This window comes from Hordeum vulgare, chromosome 1H (genome assembly GCF_904849725.1).
Source record: "Hordeum vulgare subsp. vulgare chromosome 1H, MorexV3_pseudomolecules_assembly, whole genome shotgun sequence".
Lineage (NCBI taxonomy): Eukaryota > Viridiplantae > Streptophyta > Magnoliopsida > Poales > Poaceae > Hordeum > Hordeum vulgare.
Window position 1 is genome coordinate 466,630,925 of NC_058518.1, and position 27,218 is coordinate 466,658,142.

The following is a 27,218-nucleotide window of genomic DNA, read 5'->3' on the forward strand; positions in this document are numbered from 1 at the left end:
CCGCACACCTGTCCACAAACATCCGTGTAACCGCGAGGGTCGGCTCTGATACCAAACTTGTAACGCCCCGGACACACCCGCCGGCGGTCGTTACTCCTAGCGGGATCTAGACTGGCCCCACATATCAATACTAGTCTTTTCTGTGCACTTTGTCCTCACTCATGCGCACCCGAGATCAACTTTCCGGTCGGTCACCCATCCTAGAACTACTCCAAGCCAAGCACGCTTAACCTGGGAGTTCTGTTCAAATGGGCTCCCTGCTAAGTGCCATTTGAAGTTATTTTTTGTCCCAATTCTCTTGTTCACATGGGGAAGATAGTTGTCAAACATGTTAATCCTCATCTCCTTAAATCTCTTGAAGAAATACGAGTTCATATTTCAAGAAGGCTTTTTACGAAAATGAGCAACTAAGAGTGTACGTGCTATGTACCTTTGCACTTCATCCAGCAGGAGGTTTATAGCACGAAAATGAGCCACAAGACTTTGTTCTCAATTAGGACTGAAGATGGAGGAAAATTAATGATGTGTTACAGAATCACATTACCCCATCCAAAATATACTTCTTGGGACCTCAGGAAGAACTTTGAAATTATGTGGTTAACCATCACAAAAAGTATGCTTTTGACTTTGCTAGAGTCACTTTTGTTGACGAAGACTGGAGTAAGCTTTTTCTAGATGCCATCTCTGCAAGAACTGGATGAGGATTATTTTCTCAACCCTTGACAATTGGCATGCATTATCGCATTTTATCCAATGCAAAATAAGTATTTTCCATTGGTCCAAAGAAGTATGAATAATGGCCTTCTCAACAAGTCAACTTGGAGGAAGTTCTGTTTGGATGTTTGCTTCTAATGATTCCCTATAGGCCGAGGATATAAGAAAGTGGATGGGACACTTTGAATAATTTGTTCAATATCTAAGTGTGTGGCTAGAATGGGCCACCTATTGAGCTTATCCAGACAAACAATTGAAATCCTACCACAGGACGTGTAAGACATTCAGTATATTTGAGTCAGAACTGATTGCACTAAATAGATATTTTCTGATGGTATTTGGAGATTTGCCAAAGAAATGGCTCGCCGAATTGGATTAGACCGTACTAACCCTCTTTCAGCTTTTCAAATAAGGTATGGTGGCTACAAAGGAGTCATTTTTGTTGACCCTGATTCCTTCCTTAATCTTTCTCATTGGCCTAGCATTAAGAAATTTGAATATAAGGCGACAATGTTTAACATTACAAATTGGAGCAAAGCCCAACCATGCTATATGAATCGTGGAATTATCTCTGTCTTTTGTCTTTGGGTATAAGAGGTGAGATATTTGAGTTGATCTATCAAGATGACATGCATGAATACCTGAAATGCCGACGAACACAGAAGTTCCTCTCTCTATTCTTGGAAAATTGATAGCGCTGACACAAAGACAACATAAAAATGTTACTCCAAGGTTATGAACCAAGTTTACAGCCTAACATGTTGATAATTCTTAAGGCCCGTCAAGACAATAGGTTGGTCGACATAAGAACTAGATGTAAGATTCATGTTTTGAAAGGGCGTGTTTTATTGGTTGTTTGGACAAAACAGGCGAATTAAAGTATTGTCAAGTGTACATCAAAATTACAAAAAACACGCGTGCATGAGAAATTGCACCTAAATGTTCAGAATTAGGGATGAGGCACTTTGTAATATAAGTACATTATATAGTAGAGTTATGAACACAGTTGTGCCATACATCATATAGTATACAGCTAGATATTCATAAGGCCACGTTACACATATATAATTCTTTCAAGTGCAAGTTGTAGTCACTAGTTCACATCATAGACACTAGATTAAATAATTGGTTGTGCAAGTTCAGATCAAACACTAGATATTCATAAGTAAAATAGTGTGCAAGTTGTAGTAATATTTTTACTAGTGCTAGCTCTTTCAAATTTGCATATACAATATTAGTTGGTGGTGCGCAATCTGGTCAACCGATTATATATCTTGGCAAAGGCAGATAAATTGGCTGGTGTGCACACACACAAATCTTATAAGGTAATGCCTCAAGTTGGCATGATATTCAAAAGTCGAGAGGAGGCTTGGCCGTTTTGGGTAGCGCATGGTGGGTCATGCATCTACAAGTGTTATAGATGAACCAAGTAATGACCAAGAAAATGTTGACTCAAATGTGTGGCGAAGAGATGAATTGCTGGAGCTACACAACTAAAGAAAAGCAAGTCCAATCCCAAAATCTGAAGAGGGAGAAAACTTTGACTTGATAAGTTGCACAAGGGGAAGAGCAAGGCAATTGAACCTGCTCTTTTAACCAAGAAAATAGTAGAGATATATACTCTAATATGGACATAGCAAAAAATGGTATCACTTACTAATACCCCTGTTCAAGAATTCGTCCAGTTAACCAGTTAACTTGCCGATTAATCCCTACTCGCAGGGTCACCGAGTAGCCGAGTAACTCATAAATCGCCCGATTAATGGATTAAATGGCCGATTAACTTGCCGATTAGCCCATTAATCCCCTACTCACTAGCCAACCGAGCAGTTACCAGTTAACGATTTCCTCAACAATGACTAATACACTAATTAGTTAAACTTTCATTGCCAATGATAAAAGAAAAATGATCATCCACAACCCCAAGTTGAAGTGAAGAATGATGGAAGCAAGAGAAGCGCAAATGTGGTGAATGTAAAGTACATTTCCATTCAGAGCTTTACTCAGCTCCACACAGTTCCTTAGTGATGGCGACGACAGTGTTAGCACCGGCTTCCACAACCATGGTGCGAGTCTGTAATATCCTGCCATCCACCGTCGCTAGGGAGATTCTAGCCTTCGTCAATTCCGTCGTCGCCACTATTGGTGAATTTTGTATGCCCGCGAGATCGCCGCGTCCTGACGTTGTTGGCTAAGTCAAGGCAATGGTGCCGTTCAGTCTAAATCCACTACTACTACAACCCTTGCCACCAAACTTACCTCCTTCAATCGCCTACCCTGCTTCCTCGGCTCGCTCCTCTCCGCTTCACGTGCCCCCGCGGAGCTTCTTCCTCGCGTGCTCAATGTTTTTCTCCGAGAAACCGATGCACGTCTCCTTGTAGGCAACCGCATCATCGAGCACAAATTCGAGGTGACTAATTATTGGGACATCGTCAGTGTAGAGGTCATCCCGGTATTCCCAAAGGTACAAGTTTGAAGTGTTCTTTGATGACATCAGGAACTGCTACAAGTGCACCTTTGATGGGGCCAACAACATCTTGATGTTGGTGAGATTCTCACCATGTTGCTCTGATACTTCTATTTTTTCCTTTTCACCTAATATTAATTAGAAGTTGTGTTTACATGGCAAGGTAGAATGCCCCAAATGTTAAATGCATTTACATGGCACATATGAGATCCATGCAACTGAAGTGAGGCGGGCAATAGGTTAGATATGCATTTTGTCCATACTTGATTTAACTCGGTGGTATGTTTTGCTACTGGAATTCATGAAACGTAAGGAGAGTGGTCACTGAATTTGCATTTATTTTTTCTCAAACTTTAGTAAAACTAGATTATCTTTTGTTACGCTATATTCAGAGCCTAAACACATAAAGCTTGTTTCACTAAGTGTTATCCTAACCATCCAAATGGTCCCTTGTTTTAGACATTATTAGTTTAGTTAATGGGTTTTCAAAATCTTGACTCATACTATTAAGACTGTTGCTTTTGTTACCAACATTTATACTCCTTTTTCTTCCGATGCATGTGTTGGACATTTTTTATGGCGGTGGCATTTAATGCAAAAATAGATTATGTGTGAGAGTTCTAGTAGTTTGTTAAGTGCATTTCGAGGGGAGACCCTCAACACTCCGGTATATGTCCAGATTATAGTGTTCGGACCATTTTTGTAAACTTTGGTAATCCAATGGGGTCCCTTATCAGTTCGCAAAGTGGACCGGACATTCTTTTTTTCGACAAATTGGAACCTACTTGGGGAGCTTTGGGGTGTCCGTACATCCATCTTACCAAGGGAAATCCCCCACATGGTCCTCTATTTTCCCTCTCTCCTCCCAACCGCACACCACACACACATATCCACCACATGTATGCCCCCTGTCCTCTCCCCTCTCAACCAAATGAATATGATTTTTTTTGTGATTGAAGGATTGGATGGCTCCCTCTGGGATTGTCCGTAGACCACATCGGGCCAAAAGAGGGACATTGTGGTGTCCGTTTAGGGGCTAGCATTTGATATGCCCAAACTATTTATATATTGGCAAATATTACAACTAGATGTTATATGGATCTAGTGGTATCCAGTATGCCAAATGTTGGAACATCTTGGCTGAACTTTGAAACATGAAGCTCTAGATTTACTTCCTACCTAAATACTTGTGTGAGCTAAAAATTCACAAGTCACAAAATTAGAGTGAACTATCAGTGGTCTATTTTGCAAGTATGCGTTAGAGCTCATAAAGTAAGATGGATAACTCTCCTATTTTTGTTTCCACTCATATACATATCTCAGATGGTAGTTTCTAATTGGAGTGATACATTTTTGAAGCTTATCTGATGAGTACACATCACCGATACTTTTCTAAATTTACTAATTGTCACACTTCTTAGACTATTGGTTGGTCAGGTGCAACACTCCTATAATTTATTCTATAATTGTGAAGCTAGTAAAAATATATCATCTTGATAATGGCAATTTAATGTCTGTTTCATCTCATGTATGCACCAAGAATATACACTACAATTTCGGACTTGCAGTTTATTCAAGGTTCTCATATCACCGCTTTCATGCATGCACGGAGGATGCAAAGTTTACCCGAGTTGGAGCAGTAGATTTTACACGTGACCACTCTTTCGGGAAGTGTTCAAGTCCCACTCTCATAATTGATGAAGGCACCAGTGTCATTTATTATCAACAACTTACCTTTCTGAGGAGAATTTGGGGAATTTGTCATATAATTAATGGAATATGTTGGTCCATTGTTGGTTCCCCTTGTTGACCGCCCGAGTGGCTGCTTGGTGCCCTTTAAAGTTATTTTTTGTCTCAATTATCTTGTTCACATGGAGAAGATAGTTGCCAAACATGTTAATCCTGACCTGTTTAAGGCTCTTGAAGAAATACCGGTTCATATTTCAAGGAGGATTTTGTAGAAAATGAGCAATTTAAGAGTTTACATGCCATGAACCTTTACACTTTATCCAGCAGGAGGCTCATAGCCGGAAAAGGAGCCACAAGACTTTGTTATCCAGTAGGACTAAGTTGAAGGGAAATTAATGATGTGCTACATAATTCACATCACTCTGTCCAAATATACTGCTTGGGGCGTGAGGAAGAAGTTTTAAATTATGTGGTTAAGCATCATAAAAAGTATGGTTCTCACCTTGCTAGAGTTACTTTTATTGACGAAGACAGGAGTAAACTTTTTCTAGATGTTATCTCTGTTAGAACTGGATTTGGGTTCTTTTCTTAACCCTTGAAAACTGGTTTGTATGGCCCATGACATTCAAAACATCTTTGATGTCTCGGTTTAAGCCATACAGAACTACATATTGAACTAATGAGTAGTCATCCTTGCGCGTCTGCCAGACGTTCATAACTTCTGGCAACGCCGTTTGGGGCGGTTCATCACCTAGCGGTGCATCAAGAACATATTGCTTTTGGGCAGTCATGAGGATAAGCCTCAGATTACAAGCCTAGTCAACAAAGTTGCTTCCATCATCTTTCAACTTAGCTTTCTCTAGCAACACATTAAAATTCAGGGTTGCTACTGCGCGAGCCATTGATCTACAACATAAAATTTTGCAAAGATTACTTAGACTATGTTCAAGATAATTGAGTCTAGCTAACCATATTACTAATAAATTCCCACTCAAATTGACATCCCTCAAGTCATTCGAGTGTCACATGATCCAAATTCACCAACTCAAGTTCGATCATCACGTGAGTTCAATTAGCTTCAATGGTGAACATCTCCATGTTGACCATATCCACTATATGACTCATGATCGACCTTTCGATCTCTTGTGTTCCGAGGCCAAGTGTGTACATGCTAGGCTCGTCAAGTACAACCCGAGTGTTCTGCGTGTGCAACTGTTTTGTACCCATTGTATGTGAACATAGAGTCTATCACACCTGAGCATCATGTGGTGTCTCGAAACGATGAACTGTCGCAAGGGTGCACACTCGGGGAGAACACAATTTTATCTTGAAATTTTTAGTGAGGGATCACCTTATAATGCTACCGTCGTACTAAGAAAAATAAGGTGCATAAAAGGATTAATATCACATGCAAATCATAAGTGACATGACATGGCCATGAACTTGTGCTTCTTGATATCCATCACCAAAGCACCGACATGATCTCCATCATCACCGGCGCCACACCATGATCTCCATCATTGTGCTTCCATCGAGGTTGTCGCGCTAACTATGCTGTTACTACTAAAGCAACTCACTAGCGATAAAGCAAAGCATCACCAAGCGCAAAATAATTTAAGACAACCCTATGGCTCCTGCCAGTTGCCGTAGCATCGACGTGCAAGTCGATGTTTAACTATTACAACATGATCATCTCATACATCCAATATATCGTATCATGTCTTTGGCCATATCACATCACATCATACCCTGCAAAAACAAGTTAGACGTCCTCTAATTTGTTGTTGCAAATTTTACGTGGCTGCTATGGGTATCTAGTATGATCGCATCTTACTTACGCAAAGCCACAATGGTGATATGCATGTTGCTATTTAACCTTCTCCAAGGACTGCCTTGGTCAAAGCCGATTCAACTAAAGTTGGAGAAAAAGACACCCGCCAGTCATCTTTATGCATCAAGTTGCATGTTAGTCGATGAAACCGGTCTCTCGTCAGCGTACGAGTAATATTGGTCCGGGTCGCTTCATCCAACAATACCGCCGAATCAAGAAAAGACTAAGGAGGGCAGAAATTGAACATCAACGCCCACAAACTCTTTTGTGTTCTACTCGAGATATCATCTACACATAGACCTGGCTCATGATGCCTTTGTTGGGGAACGTTGAATGGGAAACAAAAAAATCCTATGCAGACGCAAGACCTATCCATGGTTATGATCATCTTCGAGAGTGGAGATCGGATCCACATACCTTGTAGATCGCTAAGAGGGAAGTGTTAAGAAACACGGTTGATGTAGTCGAATGTCTTCGCGATCCAAATCGCAAAGCCGTCCCACGAACTCCGTCTCGATCTAGCATCGAACGGATGACACCTCCGCATTCAGCACACGTATAACTTGATGACGATCTCCGCCTTCTTGATCCAGCAAGAGGGGCGGAGAGGTAGATGAGTTCTCCAACAGCACGACGGCGTGGTGGTGGTGGTGAACTAATCGAGTAGGGCTTCGCCAAGCTATGCTGGACTAATCTAGACGTGGGAGACGTTCTATGGAGGACAGTGTAGCACGTGGCTTTTCTGGTGTATTTTGCCCTCAAAACCTCCACTATATATAGGAGGAATAGGAGGGAGGGCTGCCTTGCCTCCTACTCAAAGGAGGAAGGCTTGGCCGAGCCAAGGAAGGAGAGTCCTCCTCCAATTCGGTTTGGTGGAGGACTCCCTTCCTACTTGGCCACCTCCTTTTTTTTTCCTTTTCCTTTTTCATTTTGCACTTGGCCGAAATATACCCTCTTGGACTGGTTGCACCAGCCTACTAAGAGCCTATTAGGTTCTCTCCCGGGTGGGTGGCCCCTCCCGGTAAAACCCTAGAACCCATTCGTCACTCCCGGTACTTTACCGGTAATGCCCGAAATCTATGCGAAAGCCAAATGCAACTTTCCTATATATCAATCTTTACCTCCGGACCATTCCGGAGCTCCTCATGACATCCAGGATCTCATCTGGGACTCCAAACAACTTTCGATCACCAACATACATAACTCAATAATATCGAAACGTCACCGAACCTTAAGTGTGCAGACCCTACGGGTTCGAGAACTATGCAAACATGACGTGGGACGCTCTCCAGTCAATAACCAATAGCGGGACCTGGATGTCCATATTGGCTCCTACATATTCTACGAAGATATTTATCAGTTGAACCTCTATGTCAAGGATTCAATTAATCTTGTATATCATTCCCTTTATCCTTCGGTATGTTACTTGCCCGAGATTCGATCGTTGGTATCTCTATACCTATTTCAATCTCGTTACCGGCAAGTCTCTTTACTCGTTCCGTAATAAAAAAATCTTGTGACTAAATCTTTAGCCACATTGCTTGCAAGGCTTGTTTGTGATGTTGTATTATCGAGTGGTCCTCGAGATACCTCTCCGTCATACGGAGTGACGAATCTCAGTCTCGATCCATGCTAACTCAACGGACACCTTCAGAAATACATGTAGAGCACCTTTATAGTAAGCCAATTACATTGCGACATTTGATACACACAAGGAATTCCTCCGGTGTCAGTGAGTTACATGATCTCATGGTCATAGGAATGTATACTTGACATGTAGAAAACTATAGCAATGAAATAACATGATCACATGCTACATTCATAGTTTGGGTCTTGTCCATCACATCATTCTCCTAATGATGTGATCCCGTTATCAAGTGACAACTAGATGTAAGATTCATGTTCCTAAAGGTCGTGTTCTTATTGGTTGCTTGGACGAAATAGGTGAATTAAAATATGGTCAAGTGTACATCAGAATTACAAAAAACATGAAAGAGAAGGGTAATGGCCAACCATATTTTTATACAAATAATGGAAAAGAGAAAACATCAATTGTTGTTAGAAAAGTTGTAGTATCCAAAAATCCTTGTCTCTATCCTAGTTACATTTGAGAGGTTATATTGCAAAAGAAACCCTAAACTTGATGGCATATGTCATGCTAGATACCTACATGGGCAGTCAAATGGTGAACTATTTGCATGTTAGCAAAATACAAATGATACGAGCGACAACGGGCATAGGTTGACTCTTTGAACGTCCTTGGTGGCCATAAATTGATAAAAGTGTGGTCATAGTACAAGTTTGAGTAACTTAGATGTATTTCACTCAATGAACAGGGATAGCAGTGCATGTTGTACCATGAGAGGTGGGTTTGTGTCAGCCTTGTTGAACAATCGGCCCTGCAGCCATGTGTTCATCTTGTAAAGCTCAATTGCTAACATAACTTTCAAGGTCTATTGATGACATTGTGTCAACATCCGAGGTGTACTTCTCCCAAACCACTAGAATCCCCTCCGAACTCCCATTTTCTTATTTGTCTCTATCCAAGGCTAGCATGGAACGACCACACGCCTCCACCACAAAGAACACAACCTATTTCCACCCAAACAATACCCTCCACCCTCTCAATAATCATACTCGTTCATGTTGCAATCTTGGATTAACCCTGGCACATCTTCTCGAGCTGCTTTTTCCATGATCCCACACTATAAAATGGTTCAATGGTCAGGTTGTGTGCTTTCACACAATTGAATCGAGGAGAGATCGGGTGCGAGGAATAGACCTCCATAAGGGAAGCATGGGGATGTTATATCATGAACTGTGGGAGAGAGGCAGCTATGTAGGCTTCACATCTTGAACACTACAATGTGCCCTTTCTTCATTGAGACTGGCATCCTAGAGATTATTGCAGATCTCGATGACCGTGAGTGGGAAGTCATACTACGCATAAAGACTGTGGGTGCAGGGGATTTCCTATACAAGGGCAGGAGATCCCACAACATCTCCATCGATGGAGATTTCGGTGTTCTAGTAAAATTTCCTCTTCCTAGGGCTTTCAAAAAAATTGTGGAGCTGACTTTGTTGATTTTTTATGGAATTTGTAGGAAATAGGAGTTGGGAGTTGAATCACTCAACTCCACTCTCTTTCTTGAGATATGCTTCACACATTCTGAAACACACACAAATACTCAAAGAAGTACATACATCGATGATCATCTTGCTTGTGCTTCTCTTGCTCATCAACATACTATTGAGACTCTCATGGACCTCAATGTCCCCCTTCGAGTTTGTGATGGTGAGCCACTATGATATGCTTCTCTGTCTTCACCATGTTGAAAGTCTTTTCTATCTAGCTGCCGCTTCGATACCTCCTACAAAGTTCACATTCTTACCCATGTCTTGTTTCACACTCATGTCTATATATCTCTAAGCCATTTTTCTTTCCACGCACCAACGTGTTACACCTTTAGGCATATTCAGATGCTACTTGGGCTTTCTGCTTATTCTATTTTTCTTGGAAGTTCCCACAACCTAGAAAAATAAGAAACAAACATCAACTTGTCATTCGAGTGCGGAGGTCGAGTTGAGAGCTATGGCACTTTTGACAGCATAGGTGACTTCGCTATGGCGATTGCTTGACAATTTTCCTAGCTATTTGTCACTATTGACTCCTCTTCTATCAGGCATCACATGTGCTATCAATAATGCATGAGACCTTGCGAAGCAAGAGCACGCCAAGCATATTGTTATCGATGCTTCCTTCAAGTAGTCCCATGTGCAAGATCGGGTCATTGCTCTATAGTATGTACCTTCCCAGCTACAGTTAGTGTATTCCTTCATGAAGGCCTAGGCTAGAGGACAACATGGTTTTTTACCTCTCTAAACTCAATGTCGGTGGTCCATCATGAGTTCAAGGGGAGGGTTGTTTGTATATTCTTTTGATATATCATCCATATAATATCCGTGATCGATAAAGGGTTTATGTATATTTACCACACTTCTTCATGTATCTATATTAACTTATGCCCTCATAGAAATACAAGTCAAATTTTCTCACAACATATTGATATGTCTGAATTTTGATATTATATTCTTTTTCTAATTGTTAATGTTGTTACCCATAAATGCTCGCAAGTAAAATTATACACGAAAATAGAACATCATGCAAATCTATGTGCATGTCGCAAGTCTTATGTTGTGAAATGTAGCTAAGTCACATATGAGTAAAGCATTGAACATGGTTGAATACATTGTTGGATTTTATATGTATGTACCACTTGATTGTATCCTTGGCATGTGAAAGAAATAAAACGGTGGGTAGTTGGGATTTGGGAATTTCTTGATAACAAAGTTGGCATTCAAATGGAGTGGGGACAAATTGGGGGTTCCACAAGAAAAAAACTCGGCCCCTATGCCCATTTCCGGGCTCTGCCCCCTATTTGTAATTCCGGGGTACTCCTCTAGGCACAACGTTCCTTGACCTGGTGAGGAACATGCAAGGATTTATTAAGAGTTCCAGTATTTTGGGAAGTGTTTAACTCTTGCCCTCATACTTGATGAAGGTGCACCAGTGTGATTTATTGTCGACAACTTACCTTTGTGAAAAGAAACGGGGGAACTGGTCATGTCATTAATGGAATGTGTTGGCCCATCGTTGGTTCCCCATGTTGACTTCCCGAGTGGCTGCTTACTGCTTTTAAATTTATTTTTAGTCTCAATTCTCTTCTTCATATGAGGAAGATAGTTGCCAAACTTATTAATCCTCCTCTATTTAAAGTTCCTCAAGAAATACCAGTTCATATAAAATATACTGCTTGGGACCTGAAGAAGAAGTTTCAAATTATGTGTTTAAGCATCATATAAAGTATGCTTCTAACTTTGCTAGAGTTACTTGTGTTGACGAAGACTGTAGTAAGCTTTTTCCATATGCCAACTCGGCTAGAACTGAACGAGGGTTCTTTACCAAACCCTTGAAAATTGGCCTGCATTGTCGCCTTTTGCCCATCCCGAATGAAGGATTTTCCATTTGTCGAAACAAATATGAATTCCTGACCTTTTCAGCAAGTTAACTTGGTGGAAGTTATGTTCGGATGTTTGCTTATAATAATTCCCTAAAGGCCAAGGAGATAAGAAAGTGGGTGGGGCACTTTGAAGAAATCTGTTCAATATCTAAGTGTGCGGCTAGAATGGGCCAGCTCTTGAGCTCCTCCAGAAAAACAATTGAAATCCTACCACTATATGTGGAAGAGATTCAAGATATTGCAGTCGCAACTGATGGCACTAAATACATATTTGTCGTATGGTATTTGGAAGATGTCTAAGAGATTTTCCAAACTCACCGAGTTGGATTAGATCGTACTAAAACTCATTCGGCTTTTCAAATAAGGTATGGTGTCTACAAAGGAGTTATTCTTGTCGAAACTGATTCCTTTCGTAATATTTTCTACATGGCCTAAAATGAAGAAAGTCAAATATAAGAGCACAATTCTTAATGGTACAAATTGGAGAAAAGCCCATCCATGCTATATGAATAGTGGAATTATATCTCTCCTTTCGGCTTTGGGAATAAGAGATGAGATATTTGAGTCGATGCGATAAGATGACATGCATGAATTGGCTGAAATACTGACCAACTATTCTATGGAAAATAGGTAGTGCCGAAACGAAGAAAACATCAAAAATGTTACTACGAGGTTATGAACCAAGTTTAGGGACTTACATGTTGATGATTCTTAAGGACTATCAAGATAATAGGTTGAGTGACATAAGAACTAGATGTAAGATTCATGTTTCGAAAGGTCGTGTTCTTATTGGTTGTTTACACAAAACAGGCGAATTGAAGTATCGTCAAGTGTACATCAGGATTGCAAAAAAACACGCATGCGCGATCGACTACACCTAAATGCTTAGAATTAGGGATGGGGCACTTTGTAAATTAAGTACAAAACATAGTACAAAGTTGGGAATAGAGTTGTGCCATACATTATATACTATTCACAAGTTCAGATGACACATATATAATTTTTTCAAGTGCAAGTTGTAGTAATTCTTTCACTAGTTCACATCACACACTGCAAATTAAATACATGGTTGTGCATGTTCAGATCACACACCAGATATTCAGAAGCACAATACATGGTTGTGCAAGTTGTAGTAATTTTTTCACTAGTGGTAATTATCTCAACTTTGCATTTACAATACTAGTTGGTGGTGTGCACTATGGTCAACTGCCTATATATCTTGGCAATGGAAGATAAATTGGCTAGTTTGCACACACACAATCTGATAAGGGGATGCCTCAAGTTGGCATGATATTCAAAAGTTGAGAGGAGGCTTGGCTATTTTGGATAACATATGATGGTCAAAGGCATTTACAAGTGTTATGAATGGACCAAGTCATGAGCAAGAAAATGTTGAACCAAATGTGCAACAAAGTGATGACTTGCTGGAGGTGCACAAATGAAGAAAAATGAAGTTCAGTCTAGAAATTCAAAGAGAAAGAAAACTTAGCTTGATAAGTTGCACAAGGGAAGGAGCACGACAACTGAACGTGTTGTTTAAACTAAGAAAGGGGCCAATGTGTATATTTCATTTGTTTGTTCTCAAACTTTAGTAAAACAAGATTATTTTTTGTTACAGTATATTTACTTCTTTAGATCCTAAACACATAAAGCTTTTTTCACTATGTGCTATCGTAACTATATAAACGGTCGCTTATTTTTAGACATAATTAGATTTAGTTAATGGGTTTTCAGAATCTTGACTCATACGAATAAGACTTGCTTTTTACCAACAATTTACAAAACTATGTAATGTTGGGTTAATGGATTGGATGTGCCTTATTTTTCTTTCCAATGCATGTGTTGGACAACGTTTTGGGACAGGGGCATTTAATGCAAAAATAGATCATGTGCGCAAGTGCTAGTAGTTTTTAAGGGCGTCTCCAAAGGAGACCCTCAAAACTCCGGTATATGTCAGGTTTGTAATGTATGGACCACTTTTGTTTACTTTTGTAATGCAATGGGGTCCTTAGTTTATAGGTCCATGGAGCAATCCGAACATCCTTTTTTCTGCAAAACGGAACCTACTTGGGGAGCTTTGGGGTGTCCGTACATCCACTTGACCAAGGAGAAAACTCCACGTGGTCCTCTATTTTCTTTCTCTCCTCTCAACCACACACCACAGACACATATCCACCACATGCATGCCCCTCTCACCTCTCTCATTTCAACCGAACAAATAGGGATTTACTGTGATTAAGTATTGGATGGCTCCCGCTGGCATCATGTCTGACCACGTACATGCAAAAAGAGACATCTGTAGTGTCCGTTTAGGGGCTAGCATTTGAGATGCCCTAACTATTTATATATTGGCAAATGTTACATCTAGATGCTATAACGAGTATGACAAATGTGGGAACATCTTGGTTGAACTCTAAAACAGGAAGCTCTAGATGTACTTCCTACCTCAATACTTGCGTGAGCTAAAAAATTGGCAATTCCTAAAGTCAACATAGTAGACTGGACTATGACTGGTTTGGTTTGCAATTATGCTCTAGATCCCATAAAGTAAGATGGATAGCTCTCCTATTTTTATCTCCATTCCTATACATATCTGAGTTGGTGGTTTCTACTTAGAGTGATCAGGATTTGAAGCTTATCTCATGAATAAAATCACTTACACTTCTGTAAATTCACCGATTGTCATACTTCTTAGACTATTGGTTCGTAGGTGCAACACTCTTATAATTCATTCAATAATTCTAAAGCTGGTATATATATGTATATACCAGCTTTATATAGGGTGGGTCCTTTCTGCTAACACCCCTTAAGAGTGTTATTGTGCACACATTTTCGCTTATTGTGCAAACACTTCTGTATGACCTTATCCTCCCGGCCTCCTTCCCCATCGACCCACCACTTTTCCCTCGCCCCCACTCCTTCCGTATGATCCGGCGCTTGCCATCCTCCACTTCGCCCTCTTCCCCATCCAGAACCCACCTTCTTACTCCCCCGCTCCTCCCTGCTCCATCCGCCTCCACCGGCCCAGGTGGTACCTTACCGAGCAGATCCGGCCGCCCCTGGCCACATCCATCCCCGACTACCTTCCTTTCACCCCATGTCTGGCTGCAACCGGCGTAGCTGTGGTGCCCCACTCCACCACCCAGTACTCACCCTCAGCCCCTCACCCCGACACGCACATCACCAACAGCTGATATGGGTGGAGCAGAGCTGGCCCTGCAGCGCACCTCCCTCGCGGTGGATCTAGGCAGAGCGGAGCTTCCCCTACCGCACACCTCCCTTGTGGCGGATATGGGCGGAGCGAAGCTTCCCCTACCACGCTCCTCCCTCGCGGCGGAACAAGGCGGAGCGGAGCTTCCCCTATCGCATCCTGTCGCCCCGGGCGGAGCTACCATTGACCGCTCATGCCCCGCCTGACCCACGGCACCCGCGCCGCATCGCAACGGCCGACCTCCACTCCCCTGCCACCTTCCCCTCCACGCAAGGCCACCACACGCCAGTGTTGTCCAGCCACCTACCAGGGCGCAGCGGCCACGAGCAAGTGTCGCCCCGCCATCTTACTCACCCCTCTCGGCCGTCGCGCCAAACCCCGACCTGCCCACGTCGGGGCACGCCCTCCCCCTAATGGAATCATACGATCTCTGTCGGGCCATGCGCCGTCTCGCTTCGGATCCGGCCATCGTGCTCGCATCTCCCGTGCGGATCAGGGCTTGCCACCCATGACCCATCTTCCTTGTGCGTGACCACTGGCGTGGATCCACCTTCCTTCATCCGGGTCCAGCAGAAGGAGCCCCGGGAGCGCCTTCTCCCCCGAACCACCCAACCGGATCTGTCCAGTTGCCTCCCCTCCCACTTCCGCTTCGTCTCCTTCTACTGTTTGAAGCATGTGAACCAGCAGTGGGAAGCAGTGACATGTAGTTTGAAGCATGTGAACAAGCAGTGCAAATGGTGCATTTTGTGTTTGAGAATTTTATGTATTAGAATTACATGCACTCATTTGTGTTCGCGACGAGACTGCATTCAGAAAATGTAGTTTGAAGTATGTGCACATGTAGTGGAGTCGGTGTTTTTTTGTCTTTGATGATTTTACATAAATCATAAAAGTTCCGGGGACTCATTTGGTTGCAGTTTGAGGCGGAACATGGTGTTATTCACACTTTCGCATGTAGTTTGGACCATGTGGACATGTAGTGCAAAACGATTATTTTTCTGTCTTCGATGATTTCCCCGTTGTGGTGCATTGTTCCATGGCCCTACAGTTCGGTAGCCCTCCACGCCCGAGGGGTATTTTAATTTGTTATAAAAATTGTTGAGAAAAAAGAATAAATTCATGTAGTTTGTTTAGATTTGAGGCAAGGTGCACTTCCTTTGATGTGAACATCACTCATTTCTGTGTGATGTCATTTTGTTAGAAAAAGAAAATCATGCAGTGCACCTGCCCGCCAGATCCAGTGTGGTCTTCAGTCTGAAGCAGTGTGTTCTTCTTTCTGATGCGGTTCATGCGTCAAATTACGTTCAACAAAATATGCCATGAAGTCCACTTGTTTCTCGGATGCAGTGCAGTCTTCAAAAAATTACGTTCAACAAAAGAAACCATGAAGTCCACTTGTGTGTCGGATGCATTGAAGCAGTGCGGTTATGTGTTTGATACAGTTCCCTCATTGATTTTGGTGTCGCAAAAAATAGTGTGTTCGTGTTTTGGTAAATTTAAAACTGCTCTTGAACCGTACGTAATTAGAGAGAGTGTTATACATGAAAAGATGCTCTTAAGCGGTTTGAATTTTTTTATGAAAATACACTCGCTGTAACTCACAGACAACGGCACCGTTTTCAAAATTCGTTTAAAACCATGAGGAATCTCAACAAATGACCAACATATGAAAGTTGTGCCTATTACACAAGTTTTCAACACCGTATTATACGCCTCGTTCTAACGAATAGTCGGAAAATTGCAGCGAAAACGTACCAAAAAATAGAAAGTAAAAAAAAACAGAATTCTGTTTTTAGTAAATTTGAAATTACTCTCCAAGTATGAGGAATTAGAGAGAGTAATCCACATGAAAAAGATGCAGATCAAAAATATCTTTCGAATGCCATATCATTTACTTCATTTCAACGAGCGGTTTAGAAACAATCACGAAAATACGCTCGTTGCAGCCCATCATGCGCCCACCATTTTCGAAATTGTTCTTAAACCGCGAGGAATCGTGAAAATGTTCAGCATGAAAAATTTGGGGTTTTGTCCGTAGCAATCCAACAGTATATTATACACCTCATGCCGACAAACTTTTTAAAAACTGGAACCAAAACGGTGTCGAAAAAGCGTGTGCAGTTTTTTCTGGTGACATTGCAGTGTTTTGTTTGATAGGGATGCGGTGCACTAGAAAAAGCGTGTGCAGTTTTTTCTGGTGACATTGCAGTGTTTTGTTTGATAGGGATGCGGTGCACTAACGTTGAACGTGGAGTTGGGAAGCGTGTGCAGAATAACTATTCTAATAATATATATATATGAAAAAATACCTTCTACTACCTAGGGGTAGTTACCCCACATGTCTCATATACTATCTTGTGGTGGTATATATACTACTTTATGATTGTAAGTATGTTGATATACTATATATAAGATACTTCACGTGAGTTACATGAAAAAATTACAAATTGTCCCATGACTTTAATTATATTTGGGAAATACATATATATTTGTATGTGAAATGGAGCATACTCAAAATATGAGACATACTATCGAAAAAAAGTATATATATATATATAGTCCCTATACATTCTTATATACTATATACTACACGTACATACTCTTCGATTTGTTAGATAGTACATACAACAAACAAAACTCAAGTGGTGGTAACTACCACCCGGTGATAGGAAACCTATATATATTAGGCCTTTGCCACCCGGGCATTGCCACCCCTCTAGCTTCTGTTTGATCTCGCTTTGAGATCCGTGTAGCATCTTTTAGGCTTGCATTTGTCTAATTAGATTTAGATGACTTCCTAGGACTAAGTAGTAACAATGTTAAATGTTGATACTATGTATACGCAAGGATATTTTTTGGTGGAATCTTTTTAGAGTTCGTGGAGAATTTATTTTAGGAACATAAGTCCTAATCACCAACCAATTTTTTTGTACTATTACAAAAAGTTAGCAAGTGATACTATTTTGTATACTCTTAGGGAATATTTTTGGTCAAGTGTTCATGACTTGACATTTTGATACCCCTAGTTTGACACATACTCTGTTGGAAACATATTAGTGTGATCATTAGCATGCTTCATTAACTGAATCCTGATGGAGGACTGATGATAGCATAGTGTTTGCATGGATCACGAGGCATGAATTGAACGGAGATAAGATGGGGTGGAAATACCACCCATAGGGGTGGCATATTCACCGGGTGTTGAAAAATCCACACTCATATATATATATATATATATATATATATATATATATATATATATATATATATATATATATATATATATATGAGTGTGGATTTAGTGTTTGTTTTTGCTCATGTATGCTCCAAGAATTTGCACTACAATTTCTCGGCATGCAATTTATTCAAGGTTCTTGTATGACCGCTTTCATGCATGCACAGAGGATGCAAAGTTTACCTGAGTATGAGCACTAGATTTTACACCTAACCACTCTTTAAGGAAGTGCTCAACTCTGACCATCATACTTGATGAAGGTGCATTAGTGGCATTTAATTTCGATAATTTACCTTTCTCAGGAGAATTGCAAATTGCAGGAATTTGTCATATCATTAAACGAATTTGTTGGCCCATCATCGATTCCCCTTGTTGATTGCCGAAAAGTATGCTCAGTGCCATTGGAAGTTATTTTTTGTCCTGATTCTCTAGTTCACAGGGGGAAAATAGTTGTCGAACATGTTACTTCTGATCTTCTTAATGCTCTTGAAGAAATATGGGTTCATATTTCAAGGAGGCTTTTTGGGAAAATGAGCAAGTAAGAGTTTACGTGCTATGGACCTTTGCACTTCATCGAGTAGGAGGCTTATAGTAGGAAAATGAGCCACAAGACTTTGTTCTCAAGTAGGATTGAAGTTGGAGGAAAATTAATGATGTGTTACAGAATCATATTACTCCATCCAAAATATACTTCATGGGACCTAAGGAAGAACTTTCAAATTATGTGGTTAACCATCACAAAAAGTATGCTTCTAACTTTGCTAGAGTCACTTTTGTAGACGAAGACTAGAGTAAGCTTTTTCCAGATTCCATCTCTTAAGAACTGCATGAGGATTCCTTTCTCAACTCTTGAAAGTTTTCTTGTATTATCGCATTTTATCCAACCCGAAAGAAGGATTTTCCATTGGTCCAAATAAGTATGAATAATCGCCTTATCAACAAGTTAACTTAGTGGAAGTTTTGTTTGGCTGTTTGCTTCTAATGATTCCCTATAGGCCGAGGATATAAGAAAGTGGATGGGACACTTCGAATAGTTTGTTCAATATCTAAGGGCGTGGCTAGAATGGGCCACCTGTTGAGCTTCTCCAAACAAACAATTGAAATCCTACCGCAGGATGTGCAAGAAATTCAGGATATTTGAGTCATAACTGATTGCACTAAATAGATATTTTCTGATGGTATTTGAAGATTTGCTAAAGAAATGGCTCGCCGAATTGGATTAGACCGTACTAACCCTCTTTCAGCTTTTCAAATAAGGTATGGTGGCTACAAAGGAGTCATTGTTGTCGACCCTGATTCATTCCTTAAACTTTCTGAGTGGGCGAGCATTAAGAAATTTGAATCTTAGGGAACAATGTTTAACGTTACAAATTGGAGGAAAGCCCAGACATGCTATATGAATCATGGAATTATCTCTTTCCTTTCGACTTTGGGAATAAGAGGTGAGATATTTGAGTCGATGCAACAAGATGAAATGCATGAATACCTAAAATTACGATGAACAGAGAAGTTGCTCTCTCTATTCTGGGAAAATTGATAGCGCCGAAACAAAGACAACATAAAAAATGTTACTCCAAGGTTATGAACCAAGTTTAGAGCCTTACATGTTGATGATTGATAAGGCCTATCAATATAATAGGTTGGGTGATATAAGAACTAGATGTAAGATTCATGTTTCCAAAGGGCTTGTTTTTATTGGTTGTTTGGACGAAACAGGCAAACTAAAGTATTGTCAAGTGTACATCAAAATTACAAAAAACACGCCTGCTCGAGCAATTACACCTAAATGTTCAGAATTAGGGACGATGCACTTTGTAATTTAAGTATAATATATAGTAGAGTTGTGAATAGAGTTGTGGCATACATCATATAGTGTACAAATAGATATTCATAAGTTCACATCACACATATATAATTCTTTCAAGTGCAAGTTGTAATCACTAGTTCACATCATAGACACTAGATTAAATACATGGTTGTGCAAGTTCAGATCAAGCACTAGATATTCAAAAGTACAATACATGGCGTGCAAGTTGTAGTAACATTTTTACTAATGCTAATTCTTTCAAATATGCATCTAGAATATTAGTTGGTGTTGCGCAGTCTGGTTAACTGATTATATGTTTTGGCAAAGGCAAATAAATTGGCTGGTGTGCACACACACAAATCTTATAAGGTAATGCCTCAAGTTGTCATGATATTCAAAAGTCGAGAGGAGGCTTGGCCGTTTTGGGTAGAGTATGGTGGGTAATGCATCTACAAGTGTTATAAATGAACCAAATCATGACCAAGAAAATGCTGACCCAAATGTGCGACAAAGAGATGACTTGCTCGAGCTGCACTACTAAAGAAAAAGGAAGTGCAATCCCAAAACTAGAACAGGAAGAAAACTTTGACTTGATAGGTTGCACAAGGGAAAGAGCAAGGCAACTAAACCTGCTCTTTTAACCAAGAAAGTAGCAAAGGTATATACTCTAATACGGAGATAGCAAAAAATGGTGTCACTTAATAATACACTAATTAGTTAAAATTTCATTGCCAAAAATAAAATAAAAATGATCATCCACAACCCCAAGTTGAAGTGAAGAATGATGACAGCAAGAGAAGCGCAAATGTGGTGAATGTAAAGTACATTTCCATTCAAAGCTTTACTCAACTCCACACGGTTCCTTAGTGACAGGGACAACGGTGTTGGCACCGGCTTCCACAACCATGGTGCGAGTCTCTAATATCCCACCCTCCATCGTTGCTAGGGAGCTTCTAGCCTTTGTCAATTCCGTCATCACCATTATTGTTGGATCGTATGCCTGCGAGATCCCCGCGACCTGACGTTGTTTGCTAAGTCAAGGCAATGGTGTTGTTCACTTTGATTCCACTACTACTATAACCCACGCCGCCAAACTCACCTCCTTCAATCGCCTACCCCACTTCATCGGCTCGCTCCTCTCCATCTCCCCTGCCTCGACGTAGCTTCTTCCTCGCGTGCTTGATGTTTTACTTCAAGCAACCGATGCACGTCTCCTTGTAGGCAACGGCGTCATCGAGCGCAAATTCATGGCAACTAATTCTTGGGACAACGTTCGTGTAGATGTCATCCCGGGGAAATGGCACATAGACCAGTACCTTAATCATGATTCCCAAAGGTACAAGTTTGAAGTGTTCTTTGAGAACATTAGGAACTGCTTCAAGTGCGCCTTTGATCGAACCACCAATATCTTGCTGCAGGTGAGCTGCTCACCATGTTCTCTGATACTTCTATTTTTGCCTTGTTACACAATATTAATCAAAAGTCATGGTTACATGGCAAGGTAGAAATCCCCAAATGTTAAATGCATTTACATGTCACATATGAGATCCATGCAAGTGAAGTGAGGCAGACAATATGTTAGATATGCATTGTGTGCATACCTTGATTTAACTCGATGGTATGGTTTGCTACTAGAATTCGTGAAATGTAAGTAGAGTGGTCACTGAATTTGCATTTATTTGTTCTCAAACTTTAGTAAAACTAGATTATTTCTTGTTGGGATATATTCAGAGCCTACACACATAAAGCTTGTTTCACTAAGTGTTAGCCTAACTATCCAAATGGTCCCTTCTTTTTAGACATTATTAGCTTAGTTAATGGGTTTTCCGAATCTTGACTCATACGAATAAGATTGTCGCTTTTGTTACCAACATTTATGCGCCTTCTTTTTCTTTCCAATGCATGTGCTGGACTTTTTTTTGTGATAGGGGCATTTATTGCAAAAATATATTATGTGCGCTAGTGCTAGTAGTTTGTTAAATATATCTCCAAAGGAGACACTCAAAACTCTGGCGTATGTCCAGATTTTTGTGTTTCGACCACTTTTGTAAACTTTGGTAATCCAATGGGGTCCCTTATCGGTTCACGAAGCGGTCCGCACATCCTTTTTCCACAAATCTAATCCTACCTGGGGAGCTTTCGAGTGTCCGTACATCCACTTGACCATGGAAAATCCCCCACATGGTCCTCTATTTTCCCTCTCTCCTCCCAACTGCACACCACACACACATATCCACCACATGCATGGCCCCCCATGCTCTCTTCTCTCAACCGTATAAATGTGGATTTTTTGTGATTTAAGGATTGGATGGCTCCCTCTGGGATTGTTTGTAGACCAGATCCGTCCAAAAGAAGGACATTATGGTGTCCGTTTAGGGGCTAGCATTTGATATGCCCTAACTATTTATATATTGGCAAATGTGACAGCTTGATGTTATATGGATCTAGTGGTATCCAATATGCAAAATATGGAAACATCTTGGTTGAACTTTGAAACATGAAGATCTAGATGTACTTCCTACCTAAATACTTGCGGAGCTAAAATTCTCAAGTCAGAAAATTAGAGTGAATTATCAGTGGTGTGGTTTGCAAGTATGCGCTAGAGCCCATAAAGTAAGATGGATAGCTCTCCATTTTTTATTTCCACTCATATACATATCTCATATGAGTACACATAATCGATACTTTTCTAAATTTACTGATTGTCATACTTCGTAGACTATTGGTTGGTCAGGTGCAACACTCTTATAATTTATTCTATAATTCTGAAGCTGGTAACAAAATATATCATCTTTAGTAATTTCAATTTAATGTTTGTTTCAGCTAATGTATGCACCAAGAATATGCACTACAATTTCGGACCTGCGATTTATTGAAGGTTCTCATATGACCGCTTTCATGCATGCACGAAGGATGCAAAGTTTATCCGAGTTGGAGCACTAGATTTTTCACGGGACCACTCTTTTGGGAAGTGTTCAACTCTCACCCTCATACTTGATGAAGGTGCACCAGTTTGGGGAATTTGTCATATCATTAATGGAATATGTTGGACCATCGTTGGTTCCCCTTGTTGAGCGCCCGAGTGGTTGCTCGATGCCCTTTGAAGTCATTTTTTGTCCCAATTCTCTTGTTCACATGGGGAAGATAGCCGTCAAACATGTTAATCCTGATTTGTTTAAAGCTCTTGAAGAAATATGAGTTCATATTTCAAGGAGAATTTTCAGAAAATGAGCAAGTTAAGAGTTTACATGCTACGAACCTTTACACTTTATCCAATAGGAGGCTCATGGCCGGAAAAGGAGCCACAAGACTTTGTTGTCTAGTAGGACTAAAGTTGAGGGAAAATTAATGGTGTGCTACACCATTCACACTATCCAAATATACTGCTTGGGGCATGAGGATGAAGTTTTAAATTCTGTGGTTGAGCATCATAAAAAAGCATGGTTCTGACTTTGCTAGAGTTACTTTTATTGACGAAGACTGGAGTAAGGTTTTTCCAAATGTTATCTCTGTTAGAACTGGATGAGCATTTCTCCTCAACCCTTGAAAATGGTTTGTATTGTCGCATTTTATCCATCCTCGAAGAAGGATTTCCATTGGTCTAAACAAATATGAATTCCTAGCCTTCTCAGCAAGTCAACTTCATGGAAATTCTATTTGGATTTTTTCCTCTAATGATTCTCTCAAGGCCGAGGATATAAGAAAATGCATGGACACTTTGAAGAAATTCGTTCAATATGTAAGTGTGCGGCTAGAATGGACCGACTAATCAGCTCCTCCAAACAAACAATTCAAATCCTACCACGGGGTGTGGAAGAGATTCGAGATATTGAAGTCACATGGCGTGGCACTAAATACAAATTTTCTGACGGTATTGGGAAGATTTTTGAGACATGTGCCAAAGAATTGCTCACCGGATTGGATTAGACAGTACTAACCCTCCTTCAGCTTTTCAAATAAGATATGGTGGCTACAAAGGAGTTGTTGTTGTCGAAATTGGACCATTTCTTAATCTTCCTCTATGTGGCCTGGCACAAACAAATTTGAATCTAAAAGCACAATGTTTAACATTACAAGTTGGAGCAAAGCCGAGTCATGCTATATGAGTCATGAAATTATATCTCTCCTTTCGACTTCAGGAATAAGAGATGAGATATTTGAGTTGACGCAACAAGATGACATGCGTGAATTAGCTAGAGTGCCTAAGAACAGAGAATATGCTCTCTTTGTTCTGGGAAATTGGTAGTGGCAAAACGAAGACAACATCACAAATGTTACTACAAGGTTATGAACCAAGTTTAGAGTGTTACCTGTTGATGATTCTTAAGGCCCATCAAGATAATAGGTTGAGTGGCATAAGAACTAGATGTAAGATTCATGTTCTGAAAGGTCTTGTTCTTATTGGTTGTTTGAACAAAACAGGTGAATTCAAATATGGTCAAGTGTAGATCTGAATTACAAAAAATATGAAAGAGAAGCGTAATGGCCAGCCGTATTTTTCTAAAGATAATGGAAAAGAGAAAAAACAATTGTTGTTAGAAAAGTTGTAATAAAAAATCATTGTCTCCATCCTAGTGAAATTTGAGTGGTCATATTGCAAAAAAAACTACAACCGAGGGCATATGTCATGTTAGATACCTACATGGACATTCAAATTGTGAACTGTTTGCATGTTAGCAAAATACATATGATAGGAGTGACAACGGGCATAGGTTGACTCTTTTACCGTCAATGGTGGTCGTAAATTGATAAAAGTGTGGTCATAGTATAAGTTTGAGTAACATAGATGTGTTTCACTCAATTAACAAGGATAGCAGTGCATGTTGTACCATGAGCGACAGGTATGTGTCAGCCTTGTTGGACAATGGGCCCTAAAGCCATGTGTTCATCTTGTAAAGCTCAATTGCTAACATAACTTTCAAGGTCTATTGATGGCATTGTGCCAACACTCGAGGTGCTAGATACACTTCTCCCAAACCACTAGAATCCCCTCCAAACTCATGTTGTCTTATTCATCTCTAGCCAAGGCCACCATGGAACGACCACACGCCTCCACCACAAAGACCACAACCTAGCGCCACCCAAAGTATACCCTCCACCCTCACAATAATCATACTCATTCATGTTGCAATCTCGGATTAATCCTAACACATCTCCTCGAGCTGCTCTTTTCATGCTCCCACACTATAAAATGGCTCAATGGTCAGGCTGTGTGTTTTCACACAACCGAGTCAATGAGAGAACGGGATGGAGTCACCGGAGTTGTGCTGAAGAAGGGCGGGAGGAATCGAGGTGTGTAAGAGCAGCAAGAGGATGTTATATCATGAATTGTAGGAGAGAGGCAGCTATGCACGCTTCACATCCTGAACACTACAATGTGCCCTTTCTTCAACGAGACTGGCCTCCAAGAGATTGCCGCAGACCCTAACGACCGTAAGTGAGAAGTCATGCTACGCGTTAACACTGTAGGTGCAAGGGATTTTCGAGACAAGAACGGGAGATTCCACAACATCTCCACTGATGGAGATTTCAGTGTTCTAGTAAATTTTCCTCTGCCTAGTGATTTTAAAACAAATTGTGGAGATGACATTGATGATTATATATGGAATTTGTGGGAAATAGGACTTGGGAGTTGAATCACTCAACTCCACTCTCTTTCTTGAGATATGCTTCACACACTCTAAAACACACACAAATCCTCAAAGAAGCACATACATCGATGATCATCTTGCTTGTGCTTCTCTTCCTCATCAGCATATTATTGAGACTCTGATGGAGCTCATTGTCCCCCTCCAAGTTTGTGATGGTGAGCCACTATGATTCGATTCTCTGTTGTCATCATGTTTCAAGTCTTGTCTATCTAGTTTCCACTCTGATACATCCTACAAAGTTCACATTCTTACCCATGTCTTGTTTCACACTCATTTTCATATATCTTTAAGCCATTTTTTTCCACGCTCCAAATTGTTACAGCTTCAGGCATAATCATATGCTACTTGGGCTTTCTGCTTATTCTATTTTTTCTTGGAAGTTCCCACAAGCTGGAATATTAAGAAACAAACATCAACTTGTCGTTCGAGAGTGGAGGCCGAGTTGCGAGCTATGGGACTTTTGACTGCATAGATGACTTAGCTATGGTGGTTGCTTGATAATTTTCCTATTTGTCACTACGGACTCCTCTTTTATCACGCAGCACATGTTCTATAAGTAATGCATGAGACCTTACAAAGCAAGAGCACACCAAGCATACTGTTATCGATGCTTCCTTCAAGCAGTCCACGGTGCAAGATTAGGTCATTGCTCTACAGTATGTGCCTTCCGAGCTACAGTAAGTGTATTCTTTCATTAAGGCCTAGGCTAGAGGACAACACGGTTTTTACCTCTCTAAACTCAATTTCGGTGGTCCACCATGATTTCAAGGGAGGGTTGTTTGTATATTCTTTTGATATATCATCCATATAATATCCCTGATCTATAAGGGTTTATGTATATTTACCACACTTGTTCGTGTATCTATATTGGCTTATGGCCTCATGGAAATACAAGTCAAATTTTCCCACAACATATTGGAATGTCTGAATTTCCATATTATATTCGTTTTCTAATTGTTAATTTTTTTACACATAAATGCTCGCAAGTAAAATTGGACAAATAAATAGAACATTATGCAAATCTATGTGCATGCCGCAAGCCTTATGTTGTGAAACATAGCTAAGTCACATATGAGTAATGCATTGAACAAGGTTGAGTACATTGTTGGGTTTTATGTGTACGTACCACTTGATTGTATCCTTGGCATGTAAAAGAAATAAAATGGTGGGTAGTTTGGCTTTGGGCATTTCGTGACAACAAAGTTGGCATTCAAATGGAGTCGAGAAAAATAGGCGGTTCACAAGAAAAAACTTGGCCCCTATGCCCATTTCTGGGCTCTGCCCCCTATTTACAATTCTCGGGTAGACCCCTGGGCACAATGTTCCTTTACCTGGTGAGGAACATGCAAGGATCTATTAAGAGTTGCTACCGCCTAGCAAAAGAGAAGAAAGGGGAACTTCCTTTGCCAAATGTTGATCAACAGAAACATGCATAAGAAGTGCATTTAATATCCTCTTGGGTTTGGCTATGGATAGTGCAACCATATGATGTTTATTTTCAGTTATCCATGAGAGTAGGTTAGTAACCATAAGTATATTCCATTTGTATTACTGTATGCTTAATTTGTGATGAGACAATGCTACCGCTATGT

General features: G+C 40.5%; 4 pseudogenes; all 4 read left to right on the forward strand.

Annotated features, from left to right (window-relative positions):
* The first annotated feature begins 306 nt into the window (after nt 1–306).
* LOC123400944 lies at nt 307–1,639 on the forward strand (annotated as a pseudogene).
* Nucleotides 1,640–2,741: 1,102 nt separating this feature from the next.
* LOC123400957 lies at nt 2,742–13,211 on the forward strand (annotated as a pseudogene).
* A 5,039-nt stretch (nt 13,212–18,250) lies between these two features.
* LOC123400967 lies at nt 18,251–19,991 on the forward strand (annotated as a pseudogene).
* Nucleotides 19,992–23,110: 3,119 nt separating this feature from the next.
* LOC123415264 lies at nt 23,111–24,560 on the forward strand (annotated as a pseudogene).
* Nucleotides 24,561–27,218: the final 2,658 nt, after the last annotated feature.